The following is a 21,816-nucleotide window of genomic DNA, read 5'->3' as shown; positions in this document are numbered from 1 at the left end:
GTAGGCAGAGAGGCAGGCAGAGAGAGAGGAGGAAGCAGGCTCCCTGCTGAGCAGAGAGCCCGACGCAGGGCTCGATCCCAGGACCCTGAGATCATGACCTGAGCTGAAGGCAGAGGCTTTAACCCACTGAGCCACCCAGGCACCCCCCCTTGTGTACTTTTTTAAAAAAAGATTTTTATTTGCTTTTGAGTCAGAGAGAGAGAGCAGGAACAGAGGGAGAGGGACAAGCAGACTGTGCAGAGCATAGAGCCCCACGTGGGGCTCAGTCCTACAACCCGGAGATCATGACCTGAGCTGAAATCAAGAGTTGGACACTTAACCAACTGAGCCACCCAGATGCCCCTTGTGTATTTTTTATTGTATGTAAATTACATTTATCAACTGCATCTAAATGCTTTCTGCATTACTGGTAAGAGATGCAGGATGACCTCAGAGTTATGTTTTTGTGCCATGCCTTAATGTATAGTCTGTTATGTGCGTGGGGTGAGGTGTGTACTCAGGTCTTCCTAGCTGGGAGTCCTTCCAGAGTAGTCCACCCGCTGTTGCAAGCAGGACCTCTCTCCACCTGGATCCCCTCCTCCTTTCTCTCATTACCTTGTACTTTCTCATACATCACACCTGGAACTTGGCTCCCTACCTTTGCTCTCCAGGAAAGCTTTTTCTCTTACATCCTCTTTTCCCACTCCCCATCCCTTCCTTCCAGTTCTGCCTCCTGAGCACCCTACTGCTCTTTGTTATTTGGGTCCTGGCTTGTTGCTCTTTTCTCCATACAGCTCACCCTGATCTCCTCCCAGTGACAACAGTTACCTCTGATGACATTGAACACATTTGTACTTACCCTGTGCGTTCATTGCCTTTTACTAGATTGGTTAGAGAGATTTCAAGGCCAAGTACCTTTTTCATAGCCAGTAAGGGTTTGTTGAATGAATCAAATGAGATGTAGAATTAGGATTTTTTTTTAAGGATTTTATTTATTTATTTGACAAACAGATTACAAGTAGGCAAGAGAGGCAGGCAGGGAGAGAGAGGAGGAAGCAGGCTCTCCACGGAGCAGAGAGCCCGATGCAGGGCTCGATCCCAGGACCCTGGGATCATGACCTGAGCTGAAAGCAGAGGCTTTAACCCACTGAGCCACCCAGGTGCCCCAGACTTAGGAATTTTTTAAAAGTTGTTTAAAAATTTCATTATCACATTTGAAGTGTAGAAATTTTGTATCATGTGAATTTAGACAGAGTCCAGTAATGTAATCCAGAAGTTCGAACATACTAAATTAAGAGGCACAGTGAAAACTTCTAGGCCAGCATTTCCCATAGCATGGTATGAGTGTCATTACCAGGCGTAGCTCCCACAGTAAGGGGAATACAGGAGGGGCGCTACTGTGAAAAAGCAGGGGTGGTATTGGAGAAGTAGGACTCAGGTCTTAGGAGGTAATGGGATGGATACAGCTCCTGTGTACAAGCTTAGGTCCAGATTTAGTTGATTCTCGAGCGTGGACAATCATTGTCCTCCCTTTCCTGTGGCAGAGAAACTCATGATTGGGTGGGGTTAAGTCTGTAGGTCACTCTGGGAGTTAAACACAGCTTGTTTCAAATTGTCCTTGTTATTTCTTGAAACACTCCTGGGCTTACTCATCCAGACTCTTGGGAAGAGCCAGCTGATTAGAAACTCGTGTGGGGGGCACCTGGGTGGCTCAGTGGGTTAAAGCCTCTGCCTTCGGCTCAGGTCATGACCCCAGGGTCCTGGGATCGAGCCCCACATCGGGCTCTCTGCTCCGCGGGGAGCCTGCTTCCTCCTCTCTCTCTGCCTGCCTTCTGCCTAGTTTTGATTTCTCTCTGTCAAATAAATAAAATATAAAAAAAAAAAGAAAGAAAAAAACTCATGTGTGGGACTGAGAAATTTGGTTGCTAACAGTGGGTGAACTTTCTAAAACCTGAATTTTATTTAGCGGTAATACAAAAGCTATCCAAAGTTTGGCTTATTCAATCTTATTTAAACAAAGTGTGCAGACAGGAGCAGTTTGCCTCTTTTAATAGTGAGAGCTCTGGTGCTTGACATCCGGAAATGCTCTCAAGAGTTGTGGGGAAGATTTGGACAGAGGCTCCCCTGCGATCTGTCTTCCTTCATCATACGTGTAGAGCATCTAGTATGTGTCAGGAATTGTTCTTGACACTGAGGCTGTATCGGGGAACAGAGCACATGAAGATCCCCTCCCCCCTATCACAGGAAGACAGTAAATTAAATTAGATGAAGTGGTGGGATGGTGAGCAATGAAGTAGGTGGTGTGGACATGGTGCCTCCAGGGTTAAGTGGTGGGGCAGGAGGTCAGGGGAGGTGACTTCCTGAGAAGGTAGCACTGAGCAGAGACCCAAAGGCAATGAGGAAGCAAAGGTATGTAGACATCTGGACAAGAGTGTTGTAGACAGAGGGAACAGCAGACACCAAGGGCCTGTGACCCTGTGACTCTCCTTTATATTTTAGCTAATTCCACTAAAAGATAAGATGCTTTCCCAGTCAGGTGGACTGACATACTACCTAGAATCTGGTCACAAAGTCACAAATTTCTGGGTGGTCCTAATCATATATTCTTCCTCAGAATTTTAGGACTGGCATATTGTCATGATGAGCATAATTTGATTTCATCTCGTTCAGATGCTCTGGAAAGTAGGGCCATATGCTTAGGGTCAGATGCTGCATAATTGACACACATCTGGAGGTTTTCACGCCCAAGATTACAGGCACTTAAAGCATGACCTCTAATCTTTGCTTTTGAATGTCTTCCGAAATTGTGACCGACTTCTGAATAGCCCAGCCCTTCTTCAGGATGTGTGTGTCTGGGCAGTTGGACAGTAATGCGTGTCTGGAGTCTCTAGTTTCGGTCTGCTCCTTGGAGAGGCCGGTTCGAATCTATGCTGCTTTGACAAATCCTCTTACTTTGATTTCTACCCGCAGGGTTGAATTTAGTGTGTTCAGATCCTCCAGTTATAAGAAAGCAGTACCTTCTCTGAGCCATTGGGGGCTTGGCTGTGGATTTCTTATGGCGTGGTAGGTTTAGAGAGCCATTCGGAGCTGAAGCAGCAAGTCTGAGTTTTGATGACATGTTCTAAACCAAACCTCCACGTTTTTTCTCCATGTATTTTATAAATTCAGCCCATATATATATATATATTTTTTTTTTTTTTAAAGATTTTATTTATTTATTTGAGAGAGAGAGCGTGAGAGGGGAGAAAGTCAGAGGGAGAAGCTGACTCTCCAAGGAGCAGGGAGCCCGATGTGGGACTCGATCCCAGGACTCTGGAATCATGACCTGAGCTGAAGGCAGTCACTTAACCAACTGAGCCACCCAGGCGCCCTCAGCCCATATATTTTATAAACTTGTCCAAAGTATTCTACGAACTGGGTGAGAATATTAAAACGACTCTTGGCCACCTCTTCTGCTACTCCTCCTGAGACAACACAGTTTTTTGTTTTGTTTTTTAAGATTTTATTTATTTATTTGACAGACAGAGATCACAAGTAGGCAGAGAGGCAGGCAGAGAGAGAGGAGGAAGCAGGCTCTCCGCTGAGCAGAGAGCCCGATGTGGGGCTCAATCCCAGGACCCTGGGATCATGATCTGAGCCAAAGGCAGAGGCTTTAACCCACTGAGCCACCCAGGTGCCCCGAGACAACACAGTCTTTAGTGTGGGATACAGTAGTAACGGGCCCTCCAGCCCTCTCTCTTTACTGGGATAATTAAAACTCTTTTCTCCCCTTCATTACTGAGGTCCCATGATGACACAGGAGATAAACCTTCTAAGGCAGTGTGCAGTTTGGAAGAAGGAATGCAAAATACCCCATGGGTCCGGGACTTGGGAGAGCTCCTTTGCAGAGCAGGGTTTGGCTAGAGGAGCCCTGGCTCATTTTTAGTCCTTACTCCTTGGGCTGGGAGCTTTTGTTCCAGACAGATCTCATGCTCAGGTGGGCTGCGTTTGGTCCGGTTTCCTGGATTGAAATGGAGCACTCCAAGAGCTGACCACACCAGCACCTCTTCCTCTCCCTCCCACCCCTTTCCTCCTCTTCCTGATCTGTGGTGTGTTCAGGGTTGTTGATATTGCAAGAAGCAGAAGGCCACTCTGCCTGTATCATTGTTCCTTCTCCATGTGGGGTGGCTTCGCTGAGCTGTGCTTCTGGCTGGCGCTTTTTACCTGAGACTTCTGCTCTGGTGATTCTGCTTGCCACGGTCGGAGCCCTTCCTCTTGGCAGCCTCTAGTGATTACTGGCTGATTTCACCTGGGGTTTTGATTCACATTTCTCAGAAGTAGTCCAGACCATGTTTTTATGCTAGGCCTCATCTTGGGTCCTTGGACATGCTGTGATGGGCTGCCTCTCTTCCTTACCCCCCACACCTCTGTAGGCATGAGAGAGAGGGCATGGGCTACTAAGCAGGCACTTAAAGGCACTTTACCTACGAGAGCCACCTTGCAGATAAGCTTGGAGACACATACCTGTTAGAACAGTGACCTTCTGGGGGCGCCTGGGTGGCTCAGTGGGTTAAAGCCACTGCCTTCGGCTCAGGTCATGATCCCAGGGTCCTGGGATTGAGCCCCACATCAGGCTCTCTGCTCAGCGGGGAGCCTGCTTCCTCCTCTCTCTCTGCCTGCCTCTCTGCCTACTTGAGATCTCTGTCTGTCAAATAAATAAAATCTTTAAAAAAAAAAAAAAGAACAGTGACCTTCTGTTTAATTATATGTAAAAAAAAGTTGTACATGTAGTATGAGTTTGGAAGAGTGGCTTCAGAGGTACAAAAATTAATTTTAGTTTTAAAGGTGTCTTGGGGTGTGCCCGGATAGCTCAGTTGGTTGAGCATCTGACTCTTGGTTTCAGGTCAGGTCACAATCTCAGGATCCTAGGATCACGTCCCACATCGGGTCCCTGCTCAGTGAGTCTGCCTCTCTGCCTGCCCCTCCACCTGCTTGTGCTCTCTCTGACTCAAATAAATGATTAAAATCTTAGGGAAAAAAAAGGAAGTTCTGGTCCAGGATTTTAGTTTATATATGTCACTCAAAATTCCTCTTCACCAAGACATCTTTATATTATTTAAAGATTTTATTTATTTGACAGAGCGAGCACAAGTACAGGGAGGGGAGGGAGGAGGGTGAGGGAGAAGCATACTCCTCCCTGAGCGGGCAGCCTGATGCAGGCTCTGTCCCAGGATCCTGAGATCATGACCTGAGCCGAAGGCAGTTGCTTAACCCGCTGAGCCCCTCAGGTGCCTCCCAGACCAGAACTTTACATTTGTCACTTTTTGAATACTGACAGATTATAGAGACTGAATTTAACTAAAAGTTAAGCCCAAACTAACATTTGAAGCTTTCTTTTTAATCCTCTTTCTGCCAAATGAAGTCCTGCACAGTACCTAACGGAAACCAGATTGTCCAAGGGTGTGGCCTCACACAAGGGCTGGACTGGGCCTGGGTGACTTTCCAGCTTTGCCAGGAATTCATTGTGGGACCCAGAGAGAGTCTCTGGTCCTCCTCTGATTTGTAAGATGAGATATTTAGGTAAGGTTAAAGGTTGCAGGTTGGGCGGGAGCTGTCAGTAGGCCAGATAGGAGGAAAGCCGTGCGCTGCGCCCAGCCCTGTTGGGGAAGTGAGCAAGGGGCCTGGAGGAGGAGCGGTGATAGGGAAGCACCCATGTACTACCTTGAGGGCTGGGGCCCGAGTTTGGGTCTTTTGATTTAGAGCATTTGCAGACAGTCAAAGGGCCTTGCAAAGCTGAACAGACGTCTCTGGCGGCAGTGAGGGAAATGGTTTGGAGGGTGACAGTGGTATGGGGAGACAGGTGAGAGGCAAGGCAGCAGTGAAAATGGACAGAAAGGCACACCTCTGAGACACATAGGAGAGTGAGGTGGGTTGACTGTGGGATGGACAAAGCAAATTCTTGGGGGTCTGACTTAAGAAATGATTTCCCCCAAGATAGGAGATCCCACCAAAGGGCTGGGTGGGGAAACAGTCTTATGGTGTGTTAGCTGCATTTGTTCAGGACCTCGTACTCCTTGGTTCACAGTGTATGCCCAGCATCTGATAAGTGTCGGTCTCCTTTTCCTGCTTTCCTAGCCCCCTCAACCCAGCTTCATTTTGTGCTCACTCCCCCCATCCCTTAGTCTGCTCTAGTCTAATAGGTTTGTGTATTTGGGTAGGTATGAATCTCTGTTTTCAAAAAATCCCTTGTATGTATTTATTACCAAATGATATAAGGCACAGGTCCTGCTCTCATTTCACACAGCTCCGTGTCCAAGATCATGTGTTCCCGTGTGTATGTCATGTCCATCCATCTGTTCCATGAGTGTCTGCAGAGTGCTGGTTTATCAGGCTCTGTGGACAGATATGGAGGGCCTTGTCTGACACTCTAACAACACTGGTTTTAATCATGTTCAGATGGGAAGATGGGAAGATCTTGAGAAGAAGAGTGATATGCTGTGACTTAGGTTCTACGAGAATGATTTTTTTTTTTTTTTAAAGATTTTATTTATTTATTTGACAGAGAGAGACCACAAGCAGGCAGAGAGGCAGAGAGAGAGAGAGAGAGAGGGAAGCAGGCTCCCTGCTGAGCAGCGAGCCCGATGCGGGACTCGATCCCAGGACCCTGAGATCATGACCTGAGCCGAAGGCAGCGGCTTAGCCCACTGAGCCACCCAGGTGCCCCCTACGAGAATGATTGCTGATGCTTTGTGGGGCAAAGACTGAAGCAGGAAGACCCGTTAGCGGCCTGGTGTCAGGTGTGGAGTGGGCATGATTCAATAGGGGAATGTGGTGCACCCCCTTGATTTCTGTTTATGGAATGGGAGGGAGGCATAGGCATCTTCTCAGGAGCACAGATGTGCTTCACATGGGGCAGACTGGGCTGTTCCCATGCACCAGGCTGGCCATGCCTACCGACCTTTCATTTTATTTGCACTGATCATGCCCAGGTTCTCTGGCTCACTGCTGCCACAGTGTAAGTTTGGTTTTGGACGTGTTGAACTCCAAGAGCCTCGGGACACCCAAGAGGAGATGTAGATTAGGCAGTCATTCTGTAGACATCTGATATTTGCTCTTCTCTATGCCACTGGCTCCCTTTCCATTGTGGATGATGGTCTGTTTTGTTCCCAAACTGTGTCTTCACCTTTCCAGCCTTCTATGTGGACTTTGTTCTGCCAGTCTTCAGATCCGTTTTCTGGGCTATTTACACTGATCTGACTGTTACCTTGTTTTATCTGTGGAACCGGGCTTAGGGTCCTCGTGCTTCACCGTCTTCCCAGTTCTCCATACCATAAACATCTGAGCCCCAAACCAACTTCTGGGAGTTGAGTGTGGCTTGATGGTGTGGCTGTGGCTGGTGGGGTGAAGCATGGGTGGGGGGGGCCAAGAACAGGCCTTTGAGGTTCTGTAACACTCAGAATCTGTGATTCCTCTTCCATCATCATCATTATTTTTATTACTAGTTTTTAAGATTTTATTTAGGGACACCTGGGAGGCTCAGTTGTTAAGTGTCTGCCTTTGGCTCAGGTCATGATCTCAGGGACCTGGGATTGAGCCCCGTGTTGGGCTCCCTGCTCAGCAAGGAGCCTGCTTCTCCTCCCTCTGGTGCTCCCCTGGCTTGTGTTCCCTCTCTCGCTGTCTTTCTCTCTGTCAAATAAATAAATAAAACCTTAAAAAATATACTTATTTATTTGACACAGAGAGAGAGCACAAGCAGGGGGTAGAGGAAAAGAAGGCTCCCCACTGAGTAGCTAGTCTGGTGTAGGGCTTGATCCCAGGACCCTGAGATCATGACCTGAACCAGAGGCAGAAGCTCAACCGAGTCACCCAGGCGTCCATCATCATCATTATCATCACTGTCATCATCGTCATCATCATTATTTTAAGTAATCTCTAAGCCCGACATGGGGCTCAAGCTCACGATCCCAAGATCAAGAGTCCATTGACTGAGCCAGCCAGGTGCCCACCTCTCTGACATTTTTTTTTCCCCCAAAGATTTTATTTATTTATTTGACAGACAGAGATCACAAGTAGGCAGAGAGGCAGGCAAAGACAGAGGGGGGAAGCAGGCTCCCCGCCGAGCAGAGAGCCCGATGCAGGGCTCAGGGTCCCAGGACCTTGAGATCATGACCTGAGCCCGAGGCAGAGGCTTAACCCACTGAGCCACCCAGGCACCCCACCTCTCTTACATTTTTAATGCTTATATCTAAAAATAGATTTGGAACAGAGGAGTTTTCAATAAATATTACATGCATAGCTTTTTTATTATATGAATTAATCATTTGGCATTAATGAAAAATGAACATTAAAATCAGAAGCAACATGAATTTATCAATTAATTCTGGTTACCGAAGAGTTATTTGGGTACAGATAGTAGCCATCTGCCCTCTTGGAAGTACCGAAAAAGTAAATGAAGTAAAAAAGAAAAACCACTGAAAATAAGTTTCCCTCTCCCTCTGTCTGAGGGTCCCCACGCCTCTAACTGCCTTCCTCCGAAAATACTTGAGATACTCCTGGCCTAGGCCCTGGGTTAGAGAGTGTGCTGACCTGTCCATGCAGGGGAGGGGGAAGGAGCAAGGACAGTGCATTGTTCTATGCCGACTGAGAACCACAGCAAGACCTCCAGCGGTTGCCCAAGTGAGAGTAGTCACGGCTGCCCAGCGGCCGAATAGAATCTGGTCAGTTTGTGCAAAAGTGTGCTTCCTAGGGCCAGACTCACCAGGGGGTGTCAGAACCTTGGACTTCAAGTTGAAATAGTTGAAAGAATGCAGATGTATTTACTGAGCAAACATTTATTGAAGTTTTATGTTGGGTACATGCTAGATACTGGGATTGTAACACTGGAGGACCTCGTGTAAATCTTGTTGTGTCTCGATGCTTGGGTGGCAAGGAAGTGTTGGTTGGAGTGGTTTCTGCTCCCAGGAGGCTTATGTTGTAGGTGACCTGGACAGCAGTGACATATAAATAGCAGCAGTCCAGAACTATAATAGAAGTCAGAATTTAATTTATATTGTTCTTCTGGCATTAGTTCACAGTGTAAGCAGTTAGTTGCTGAGCAGCTCTGCCACGAGCTGGACAGGCTGTGTTAACATTCGCTGGTGTTCCCGCCACCCTTCCCATGTCAGGCCCCGTTGGGCCGTCCGTGTGTGTCTCCCTCTTGTCCTCATAGTGACCTGAAGCCGAGGGGCTCTCATCCTTGGTTTAAGTTGAGGACACAGGCGCAGGAAGGCCAAGGGCTTGTTCAGGGCCAGTTGCACAGCGAGGAACAAGGGGCCGTGGCAGGTGTAGGGCTGCTCTAGATGATGCTGTGCTGAGTCTCCGACCAGTCTTTGTGGTTTTGACAGTGATTGCCATACAGCATTTTTGAGGATTTAATGTGGTCGCTTGAGTTTATTGGACTTTGTACAGGTATTGAACTCAAAATTATATTACCTCAAGCTGTTAGTTGATATGAGATCTAAAATACCTCAATTTTGAGAATCTTGTAGAGTTCATATAGTAATTATTCCAGATATTCATTATTTTTGATGTAACTAATGGTTACCATTCTATATGTCAATTTTGTGAGGGCATGTATTTGGAAAGGGGAAATCTTGAAGCTCCTAGTTTTGTCTGGAAGTTGCTTGGCTGCTGGCTGCCCACATCCCACCGTCCTTTCATTTGAGCTTTGTTGTGGTTTTCCTGTCCTGTGAACAGTGACTGTCTCCTGAGATTCATGCGAGAATGTCCAAAAGTGTAATGTATATTTCGGGGCAGAACTTATTTTTTTTTTCCCATTTTATTTATTTTTTTCAGCATAACAGTATTCATTGTTTTTGCACAACACCCAGTGCTCCATGCAAAATGTGCCCTCCCTATTACCCACCACCTGTTCCCCCAACCTCCCACCCCTGACCCTTCAAAACCCTCAGGTTGTTTTTCAGAGTCCATAGTCTCTTATGGTTCGCCTCCCCTCCCCAATGTCCATAGCCCGCTCCCCCTCTCCCAATCCCACCTCCCCTCAGCAACCCCCAGTTTGTTTTGTGAGATTAAGAGTCATTTATGGTTTGTCTCCCTCCCAATCCCATCTTGTTTCATTTATTCTTCTCCTATCCCCCTAACCCCCCATGTTGCTTCTCCATGTCCTCATATCAGGGAGATCATATGATAGTTGTCTTTCTCTGATTGACTTATTTCACTAAGCATGATACGCTCTAGTTCCATCCACGTCGTCGCAAATGGCAAGATTTCATTTCTTTTGATGGCTGCATAGTATTCCATTGTGTATATATACCACATCTTCTTTATCCAATCATCTGTTGATGGACATCTAGGTTCTTTCCATAGTTTGGCTATTGTAGACATTGCTGCTATAAACATTCGGGTACACGTGCCCCTTCGGATCACTACGTCTGTATCTTTAGGGTAAATACCCAGTAATGCAATTGCTGGGTCATAGGGTAGTTCTATTTTCAACATTTTGAGGAACCTCCATGTTGTTTTCCAGAGTGGTTGCACCAGCTTGCATTCCCACCAACAGTGGAGGAGGGTTCCCCTTTCTCCGCATCCTCGCCAGCATCTGTCATTTCCTGACTTGTTAATTTTAGCCATTCTGACTGGTGTGAGGTGATATCTCATTGTGGTTTTGATTTGTATTTCCCTGATGCCGAGAGACGTGGAGCACTTTTTCATGTGTCTGTTGGCCATCTGGATGTCTTCTTTGCAGAAATGTCTGTTCATGTCCTCTGCCCATTTCTTGATTGGATTGTTTGTTCTTTGGGTGTTGAGTTTGCTAAGTTCCTTATAGATTTTGGATACTAGCCCTTTATCTGATATGTCGTTTGCAAATATCTTCTCCCATTCTGTCAGTTGTCTTTTGGTTTTGTTAACTGTTTCCTTTGCTGTGCAAAAGCTTTTGATCTTGATGAAATCCCAATAGTTCATTTTTGCCTTTGCTTCCCTTGCCTTTGCCGTTGTTCCTAGGAAGATGTTGCTACGGCTGAGGTCAAAGAGGTTGCTGCCTGCATTCTCCTCAAGGATTTTGATGGATTCCTTTCTCACATTGAGGTCCTTCATCCATTTTGAGTCTATTTTCGTGTGTCGTGTAAGGAAGTGGTCCAATTTCATTTTTCTGCATGTGGCTGTCCAATTTTCCCAGCACCATTTATTGAAGAGGCTGTCTTTTTTCCATTGGACATTCTTTCCTGCTTTGTCGAAGATTAGTTGACCATAGAGTTGAGGGTCGATTTCTGGGCTCTCTATTCTGTTCCACTGATCTATGTGTCTGTTTTTGTGCCAGTACCATGCTGTCTTGATGATGACAGCTTTGTAATAGAGCTTGAAGTCTGGAATTGTGATGCCACCAACTTTGGCTTTCTTTTTCAATATTCCTTTGGCTATTCGAGGTCTTTTCTGGTTCCATATAAATTTGAGGATTATTTGTTCCATTTCTTTGAAAAAAATGGATGGTATTTTGATAGGGATTGCATTAAATGTGTAGATTGCTTTAGGTAGCATGGACATTTTCACAATATTTATTCTTCCAATCCAGGAGCATGGAACATTTTTCCATTTCTTTGTGTCTTCCTCAATTTCTTTCATGAGTACTTTATAATTTTCTGTGTATAGATTCTTAGCCTCTTTGGTTAGGTTTATTCCTAGGTATCTTATAGTTTTGGGTGCAATTGTAAATGGGATTGACTCCTTAATTTCTCTTTCTTCTGTCTTGTTGTTGGTGTACAGAAATGCAACTGATTTCTGTGCATTGATTTTATATCCTGACACTTTACTGAATTCCTGTACAAGTTCTAGCAGTTTTGGAGTGGAGTCTTTTGGGTTTTCCACATATAGTATCATATCATCTGCGAAGAGTGATAGTTTGACTTCTTCTTTCCCAATTTGGATGCCTTTAATTTCTTTTTGTTGTCTGATTGCTGAGGCTAGGACTTCTAGTACTATGTTGAATAGCAGTGGTGATAATGGACATCCCTGCCGTGTTCCTGACCTTAACGGAAAAGCTTTCAGTTTTTCTCCATTGAGAATGATATTTGTGGTGGGTTTTTCATAGATGGCTTTGATAATATTGAGGTATGGGGGCAGAACTTATTTTAATCTTACATGTTTCTTAAAGGTCTGATGAGATATTTAAATGTCTTAGTGGTTTGTTACAGCTGGTCTTGTTGAAGGTCGTCATGTGTCCTTGAGAATGTCAGAAGTCTGTTGTAGACAATAAATCGATTCAGACATCCATATATGGTGGAACAGTGGTAGGAGTTAATTTAAAACCGTGGCTTTGAGGAGAGTGGGTGGTTTGAGGTAGATGAGAGAATGAGAATCCTAGTAGGACTTGGTGAATGCTAATTGTTACCATGTGCTTTTCATGATTTTATGATGTTTCTGGTGTTAGAATATTTAATTTTTAACCCCGTGAAGTATGCACATTGTTAGTGCTCAGGAATATTCTGTTTCTTTTTTTTTTTTTTTAATATTTTATTTATTTGACAGAGAGAAATCACAACTAGGCAGAGAGTCAGGCAGAGAGAGAGGAGGAAGCAGGCTCCCTGCGGAGCAGAGAGCCCGATGTGGGGCTCGATCCCAGGACCCTGGGATCATGACCCGAGCCGAAGGCAGAGGCCTTAACCCACTGAGCCACCCAGGCGCCTCAGGAATATTCTGTTTCTTAAAGAATAATCGTCTATTAAACTTTCTAGAACTGTCCTTTTTTAATCTGTTGGTTTTTAAAATTTTCAGTATCCACCCCCTCCCCTTAAATTTGCCCTTCTCAAAAAACAAACTTTTTTTAATGGTGGTAAAAATACATATCATAAAAAGTGCCATTTTAACTAATTTTAAGCATACAGTTCAGAGAGATTTGCCACATTTTAACTACTTTTTATTGCTTAACAATTCTCTTTACTAAGTCATTACCTTTTCATATTTATAATAATTTGTTCTTATTTTGGGGAGGACAGTAGCTTTCTGAATTGATTTCTGATCTTGAACTGAATTTTTTTTTTTTTCCACTTCAAAATAATACTAGTTGTAAAAGCTATGAACTTAACTTTAAGTACAACTTTGTCGGGACACCTGAAGTTTTGATACATGGTGTTCTCAATTTTGTTGTTTTTCTGAATCTTTTTACTCAGCACACATGTAGTTAGTGCATATTATGTGTTAGTTACTAAGGTAAGTACTGGGACTTTAAAGATTTATTTTATCTATTTATTTTAGAGAGAGGGAAAGAGAGAGCACAAGTGGGGGAGGGAGAGAATTTCAAGCAGATTCTGTGCCAAGCGTGGAGCCCAGTGTGGGTCTTTTTTTTTTTTTTTTTTTTAAAGATTTTATTTATTTATTTGACAGAGATCACAAGTAGGCAGAGAGGCAGGCAGAGAGAGAGAGAGAGAGAGGGAAGCAGGCTCCCTGCTGAGCAGAGAGCCCGATGCGGGACTCGATCCCAGGACCCTGAGATCATGACCTGAGCGGAAGGCAGCGGCTTAACCCACTGAGCCACCCAGGCGCCCCCCAGTGTGGGTCTTAATCCCATGACGCCCAAGGTCATGATCTGAGCTGAAACCAAGAGTCAGACACTTAATGGACTGAGTCACCCTCGTGCCCGTTTTTGGTTTTTAAATGAATAGGGTCTATATAATTTTGATCTTTTGTAAATTGTAGGTTTTTGTTTTTTAGTATTTGATTGGTTTTCCAGGTGTTTTGTGGAGCCTAACACTAGAGTAAGTACTCAGTGGAGTTTTATTTATTTATTTTTAAAGATTTTATTTATTTATTTGTCAGAGATCACAAGTAGGCAGAGAGGCAGGCTGGGGGGTGGGCGGTAGTGAAGCAGCCTCCCTGCTGAGCAGAGAGCCCAATGCAGGGCTCAGTCCCAGGACCTTCTGAGATCATGACCTGAGCCAAAGGTTGAGGCTTAACCCACTGAGCCACCCAGGTGCCCCTCAGTGGAGTTTTAAATCGACATAAATCCAACAGTTAAGCCTTATTTAAATTTGTCATTTATGTTTTTCTCTGCTTGGTTTGTTACAAATTGATAGGTGCCCTGTTTGATGGTTGGTAACATCTGTTAATTTTTACTGGAGACTTTACTGGCTTTTGCATTATATATTCAACATATTTATTTTTATTTTTTAAAAATTTTATTTATTTATTTGACAGAGAGGGAGAGAAAGAGAGTGCGCACATGAGCAGGGGCAGAGGGAGAGGGAGAAGCAGGCTCCCTTCTGAGCAAGGAGCCGGATGTGGGACTCCATCTCAGGACCCTGGGATCATGACCTGAGCCGAAGGCAGCTGCTTAACCGACTAAACCACCCAGTGTCCCTCAATATGTTTATTTTATACTGAGTAAATATCCTTCATGTCTTTTTTTTTTTTTAAGATTTTATTTATTTATCTGACAGAGATCACAAGTAGGCAGAGAAGCAGGCAGAGAGAGAGAGGAAGGGAAGCAGGCTCCCTGCTGAGCAGAGAGCCCGACACCAGGCTCAATCCCAGGACCCCGGGACCATGACCCAAGCCGAAGGCAGAGGCTCCAGCCCACTGAGCCACCCAGGCGCCCTGACTTTCATGTCTTTTATTAAAAGTATATCTCAAAAAAAAAAAATAAAATAAAATAAAATAAAAGTATATCTCTTATTAACAGAGTAACCTTGTTACTTACAGTGTTTTTCTTTTCCTTTCTTTTTTTTTTTATTTTAAAGATTTTATTTATTTGACAGAGTGATCACAACTAGGCAGAGAGGGGGAAGCAGGCTCCCTGCTGAGCAGAAAGCCCGATGTGGGGCTGGATCCCAGGACCCTGAGATCATGACCTGAGCCGAAGGCAAAGGCTTTACCCCACTGAGCCACCCAGGTGCCCCTAAGATTTTATTTTTAAGTGATCTTTACACCCCCTGTGGAGGTCAAACTCACAACCCCGAGATCAAGAGTTGTGTGCTCCCCTGACTGCCCCAGCCCACTTATGTTTCTCTGATTTTAAATTGCTACCCATGCATTCATTTTATTTGCATTTGCCTGCTTTATTTTGCTCATTTAAAAAATTCTGTCATTTTAATGAAAATAAACAGCTGCCATTTTGACTTAATGATTACTATGTCCTATACTCTATTAAGCACTTGTCATAATCTCATTTGATTCTGTGGCAACCTTCTAACTGGATTTTTAAAAAAATCCTCCATTTACAAATAAGGAAACTGAGGCTTGCAGTGTTAGTGACTTGCTTAAGGGTGAACAATGAATAGTTTTCAACCACAGTTATGCAGTATTTTAAGTATATATTTTCTAAGCAGCCATAGGGTTCAGTGTTGTGTTAAAAAATAAACAAACCTGGGGTACTTGGGTGGCTCAGTCGGTTGGGGTCACTGCCTTGGTGGTGGTGGGATTGAGCCCCATGTCCGACTCTGTGCTTAGTGGGGCATCTGCTTGAGAGATTCTCTCTCTCTATCCCTTCCCCCCGTCCCTCCACTCATTCTTGTTCTTTCTTCAGTAAATTTATAAATCTTTAAAAAGCGATAAAAAAGTAAAAAGCAGACAAACGTAGGGGCAGTTGGGTGGCTCCGTTGGTTGAGCATCCAGTTCTAGAACTTGGCTCAGGTCTTGATCTCAGGGTTGTGAGTTCAAGCCCCATGTTGGACTCCATGCTGGGTGTGGAACTTACTTTAAAAAAAGAAAAGAAAATATTTTTAAATACCTTATGAGGTATCTCTGTTGTTCAGAAGAAGAAAAATGAGTTTGGGGGTACATGACTGGCTCAGTCAGTGGAACATGTGACTCTTGAACTTGGGGTTTTGAGTTCTAACCCCACGCTGGGGGTCCAGATTATTTAAATAAGTAAAATCTTTGGGGGAAAAAAGGAAAAAAATGAGTTCTACAAATATGAGTGACTTCTCAAGGTTACACAGCATATTAGGAGGTAGAGTTGGGGTTTGAACCCAGGTATCCTGGCTCCAGTCTCTCTGTACCAAACACTGCTGCCTTTCTGCAGTTTCTCTTTTTAACCACTGCTGCTGTTCTACTTGCGTTAGCCTGCCCTTGACTCTTAATGGTGCTGGGAGGTGAAGGTATTCCAGTATATTCTTATTTGTTTAGTAAAGTAATTTCCATGCCAGCTTGGGGCTCCCAACTCATGACCCTGATATCAAGAGTTGCCTGCTCCCCCGACTGAGCCAGCTGGGCACTATTTATTCCAAGCATATTTTGTTTGAAGCACGTATGTGTATGTGAAAAGAAAGTCATAGCTGACTCAGTTTTGTTTGGGGTGGGACATATGGTTTGGGGGTAATGTTTTATTAATTTTTCTTCATGCTGTTTTGTGACTTAAATTCAGATAGCTGGAAAAATTTATCAGTATTTATGTGCTGTTCTTGGAAGATATGTCAACATTTTAGAAGGAAGCTTAATTCAGGAATACATACTTTTGGGAGGGAGATGAATCATGAGAGACCGTGGACTCTGGGAGACAAACTGAGGGTTTCAGAGGTAAGCAGGGTAGGGGGAATGGGCTAGCCAGGTAATGGGTATTAAGGAGGGCATGTGTTGTAATGAGCACTGGGTATATATGCAAATAATGAATCACTGAACACTGCATAAAAAGCTAATGATATACTATATGATGACTAATATAAACAAAAGCAAACACACACACACACACACACACACAAAAACAAAACCCTGTAGAAAAAACAAAAAAGCAACAAAAAAAGAAATACATATTTTTGTAAAGACATACTTTTGGTATTCTGCAACTTGTCTCATGTTCTCTTTACCTTTGCCCATCACAATATCTAGTCAGTGTGTGGTGGTGGTGGTGTTGAATGTGTTGGTTCAGAGGTACCGCAAGTCCAGACGGTCAAGCTAGCTTCTGGTGTACTGATACTACTATCACCTGGTACAAGTATTCAACTCTTGGACACTAAGGCTTCCAACTTATCAGAACTCAGAGTTATGGGGCTTGGAAGGAAAAAGTTTCTGGATTGGTCCAGAACGTATAAATCAGAGATGCTACTTGCACTGGACCCTTCTTTCCTGGAGGAGCAGCACCATCTGTTGGACACCTGTACAGAATATATAACGCTACATCTTGTGGGACCCAGAGGTCTCTTGTGTCCCCAGTGGACCATTTCAACATTATTTGCAGCCAGCTGTTTTGGGTGATGAAGTATGTGACAAGATGAGTGAATCTCATGGCCATGGGTCATCACCTCACTGTTACCCTAAAACAAACTCCTTGGTTAGTGTTGTGTCATAATAGTAAAAAAATTGTACAGCAAGTCCATAAATGGTGACATTGGAGAATAGGGTATATCCTTCTGGATCCAATCAGGAACCTAACCATGTAGTAATTTAAACAAGGGAAATTTAATATATTAAGAAACTAGTGAGCTTTGACAGAGTTGCCGTAAACTGGAAAGAGAACTCTAACGCATACTCCAGGGTTGAGGGATAGTACCCCCAAGGATGGATACATTTGGAAGGGGCCACACCCCAAGACTGGGGTTCATATCTTGTTGAAATACAGATGGTTGTAGCTGGGTTGCCTGGCCAGAGCTAGTCCATACTCACTAGACAAGCAGGATCAGTCTGGGGTGCAGGCCAGCTGAGGCAGTCAGGGTCCTGTGTAGGCATGCTGCCTGGGGTGCATTGTGTCTTTGTGAGTAGGGCCATGGGAACATACCTCTAGGGTTCAGGTGAGCCAGCGGTGATGGGCAGGCATACAGGCATCTGGGAAGCACCGCTGGAACTGGGTGCTGGAGCAGCAGCCCCCTTAACCAGGCATGCACACGCTCTGTCTGCTGCTGGGGCCAGGGCATCTCCAGACCTCTGTGTGGAACAAGTGGGCTCACTAGCCAGCCAGCCCTGCGGGAACCCTTCCATGTGCTGAGATATGGGGCTGAGGAGAGGGTGCAGGAAGCAGTCACTGAGGGTGGGACACAAGCCCAGGCTCCCTGGGGCTCCTCTTAGCTGTGTTGTTGCACCCTGAGTCCCGTGCTGGAGCAGGCACAAATGCCAAATATCAGAGAAGCTCTGCCCTGCAGGCACCTGGTGCTGGAGAATCCAGATCATCTTGGTGGAAGTTAATGTCACTGAGCACAGTCCTCCCTCCCATCCTTGTGGCCATGTCTTTTTGTTCATGAGCGTATTTGGGGAAGTGTGGGGGAAAGCAGCTCAGAGGCAGACGTGCACAGGGCATTTGAGAGCTGCTTTGGCAGTGGCTGTCATTGCTGAGCATTCAGAGGACACAGATTGCCTTGTGCTCCGTGCCCATCCTTAGACCCCTTCTCTAAAACCCTCTGCCTCCAGTTATCCTTCCTTGTTCTTTCCAGGTTCCTAGGCCGGCCAGCCAGACACCAGCTTCTGCCGTACACTGGCATAGATCTGCGTCTCTGGCCATTTCTTCTCCCTGGCAAAGCGTCCAGGCAAGCACATTTCTCCGCCTTGTGCTCCCTGCTTGGATTTTCCCTCCCGCTGGGCCTCCAGGACCCTGTCTGAGCACAGTGGCAGTTCCAGCCATCCCCTGCTGGTGGGGGCTGGTGTCCTCATGCAGAGCCGTCCATAGAGGGACTCTACATTCTCTCCTTTGTTGCTGGTCGTAGGTGTCGGTCTTTCACTGGTGGTGCCAGCCCTTGGTTATGAGGCATGTGCGCACATTCATGGTCGTCTTGCTCATGTTCTCTCCGGGGACAGCCTACCCCTCCTGTCTGTAGCCATTGCTTGAAAACCACTGCAGAGTCTTCTACTTGCTCATTCCATGGACGCTGCCTGTCCTAGTGTTAGGGTCCGTGATCAAAGGAATGAGACTGACATAAAGCGAAAATTAAGCAAAGCTTTATTTTGCGCCATGCATCAGAAACGAAATTGACCGGTAGGTGCCCGAGCCCCATGCATTAGAGATCAAACTGACCGGTAGGTGCCTGAGCCTTGCTGGGGGCCACCGCCTCCTTGCCCTGGGGTCCCTCCTGGAGGCTCCCTGCCTTATCCTCACAGGATAAGGCACAGGCCTTATAGCACAGGCCGCTCCTGACGAGGCCGCTTCCCGACCGCCTAATGACAGCGCCGCTCCCGACGCTCCCGATGACGAAAAGGGCGCTGTCACTCTCCACAACCCCAACACTACCACTCCTACCACTACCCTAACGGCTCCCTGTGGCTCCCCTAATGGCTACTCTAAAGGCTCCTGCTACCCACCCTCTACAGCCTCACAGACCAGCCTTTATAGAGGTGGTTGAGCCTGGCCCACACACAGGTGGCCAATGGGATTGCAACTCACCTCAGTAAATACATGCATACCCCACTGATTGGCCATTTCCATCTAGCTGGCCTGGCCCGCCCCTACACTAGGAGTGATGTTGTGGAAGGTGTTAGAAGGAGGAATGTGCTCAGGACAAAGTCTGTGGTCAGTTTCTTGGGAGAAGGAGAGGAGTGCGTGTGGTCCAGAAGTGCTGTGCACTCAGGAAGTGGCCCGCCTGACTGAGAGAGACTGGGTGAGAGTGGGAGAGAGTGGGAGTGGGGTGAGTTAGCCTTTAAAGAGAAAATGTGTGCACCGCATAGGCAGAGGAGAGGTGTGTTCCCGGCGGCCAGCGGGCAGACCTGTTGGGGTGTTGTGCACACAGTTGCGGGGTTCACACTGTCCGGGTGTGTGTCCTAGCCCTGTGGTGTCGATGGGCCTCCCCCCGATGGCTCTGCTCCTCAGGTGCCACCGCTTTAAAATGAGACAGTAGTGGGGCACCTGGATGGCTCAGTTAAGCATCTGCCTTTGGCTCAGGTCACAGTCCCGGGGTCCTGGGATCGAGCCCCAGGGTCCTGGGATCGAGCTCCCTGCTCAGTGGGAAGTCTCCTTCTCCCTCTCTGCCTGCCACTCCCCCCACTTGTGTACTTTCTATCTCTGTCAAATAAATGAATAAAATCTTTAACAACAACAACAAAAAAGAGACAGTAATGCCTGCCTTTTGGGTCATCTAAGTTATTGGAGGAAATACATGTATGGTATTTATGGCATAATGCCCGGCACTTGGTGCTTAGCTTTGTATTCTCACGTGAGTCATTTCTTGTTCTTGGGGCTGCTGTGTAGTAACGTCCACATCTTTTTATATTAATACTATCTCTTTCATGATGTTGAAACAGTCCACGCCCGTGCCGTTTTCTCAAGAGCCAGAACACGTATGTGGGCTTTGGGTCCATCTCAGCAAATTGTAGGTCTTCCATAAATATGGACTGAGCTGTACAGAAGTAGGAATGTAGGAAAAATGGAGTATTTTCTAACCATGAGGTGTGTTTCTATCAATTTCTTTTTTTCTTTTTTTTTTTTTTTTTAGTAAAAGATTTTATTTACTTACTTGACAGAGCATGAGCAGGGGGAGCAGCAGAGGGGGAGAGAGAGGCAGGCTCCCAGGGAGCCTGATGTGGGACTTGATCCCAGGACCCTGGGACCATGACCTAACCTAAGCTGAAGGCAGATGGCCAGCTGAGCCACCTGGGCACCCCTATCAATTTATTTCTGATAATGTTTTGTTTGCATTTAACGTTTCTTTTTTTTTTTTTTTTTAAAACCACGTCCTGGTTTTTTTTTTTTTTTTAAGATTTTATTCATTTATTCGGCAGAGAGAGATCACAAGTAGGCAGAGAGGCAGGCAGAGAGAGAGAGAGGGAAGCAGGCTCCCTGCTGAGCAGAGAGCCTGATGTGGGGCTCGATCCCAGGACCCTGAGATCGTGACCTGAGCCGAAGGCGGCGGCTTAACCCACTGAGCCACCCAGGCGCCCCGCATTTAACGTTTCTTTGTGCTCACCTTCAGTGAGAACAGACAGCTCTAATGGGCTGCTTACTTGGAGTCCCTTTTGCACCGCCGCAGTTGATGTCCCGTGGGTCTGGCCTGGAGCTTCCAAGCGTGGATCTGAGTAGGTGCTCAGTCCTGGGAACCCCACAGCCCTTGACTAGTAGCCTCTAGAAGTAGCCTCTAGAAGAACCTTCTCCAAGGGGAAGGTTCCAGACCTTTCAGCTTGTGAGCACTTAGTCTCTTCTCGTTGGATGTTAGTTAACATCTCTGAAAACATAGAGCAGATATTTTAAAAAATAAAATATATCTTAACCCGAAAAACAGTGAGTAATTTAAGAAATGTATCTTGAGATAATAAGAATATAGTACATATGTGCAGTGCTTTTTGAGCTGTCTTGTCCACAGCGATTTTAGAAAATTCCGTCTGAGCCTTTAGTCAGATGATACTCGTTTGCCTGGAGCAGAAATAGCGCCGTCTCCCTCAGGGAGCTACCCTGTGTGATTCCGTGTGCAGACATGGGTCATTCTTCATGAGTCCCCTTCATGCTAGCCTGCACTGCACAGCTGCTCCCTGTGTGCCGGCCTGGGGCCCGGAGCTCTTGCTGCAGCCTCAGGGTTGGCGGATGAGGGGTGTTCCAGCATGAGAGAGCTGAGGTGAGGGGAGGGCGAGTAATGCCGGCATGGACGCACCAGTGAGGGAGGCTGGGCTGTCAGGTCTGGAGCAAGCATTCTTAATTACTCCAATAGGTTTTTCTTTAACTTTTCCAATAGCTTTTTCTTTAACTTTTCACTCTTTACTTGGAAAAATAAACTTTATTGAGGTATAATTCACACACAGTAGGATGCACCCATTTGAAACATACAGTTTTAGGAGGATTGACAAATGCCTGCCACCCCAATTAAGACTTAGGAAGTGTCCATCACCCTGCAGCTCCCACGTGCTCCTTTGCCAGTCTCTCCTCTCCTCTGGCCCCAGGCAACCATTGATAGGATTTATAGGATTTGATTAAAATCTACTATCTTGCTAGCTGTTTTCTGTTCATTTATTTCTTGTTTTCTT

General features: G+C 45.8%; 1 protein-coding gene across 2 annotated transcripts in view; it reads left to right on the top strand.

The window, feature by feature from the left end:
* The window catches only part of FAM193A (family with sequence similarity 193 member A), a 159,261-nt gene that overhangs the window by 18,346 nt on the left and 119,099 nt on the right, over nt 1-21,816 (top strand). The gene's annotated exons all lie outside the window — the stretch shown is intronic.

This window comes from Meles meles, chromosome 2 (assembly GCF_922984935.1).
Source record: "Meles meles chromosome 2, mMelMel3.1 paternal haplotype, whole genome shotgun sequence".
Classification (NCBI taxonomy): Eukaryota; Metazoa; Chordata; class Mammalia; order Carnivora; family Mustelidae; genus Meles; species Meles meles.
Note: the sequence above shows the minus strand (reverse complement) of the source record. Positions and strands in the feature narration are given on the sequence as shown.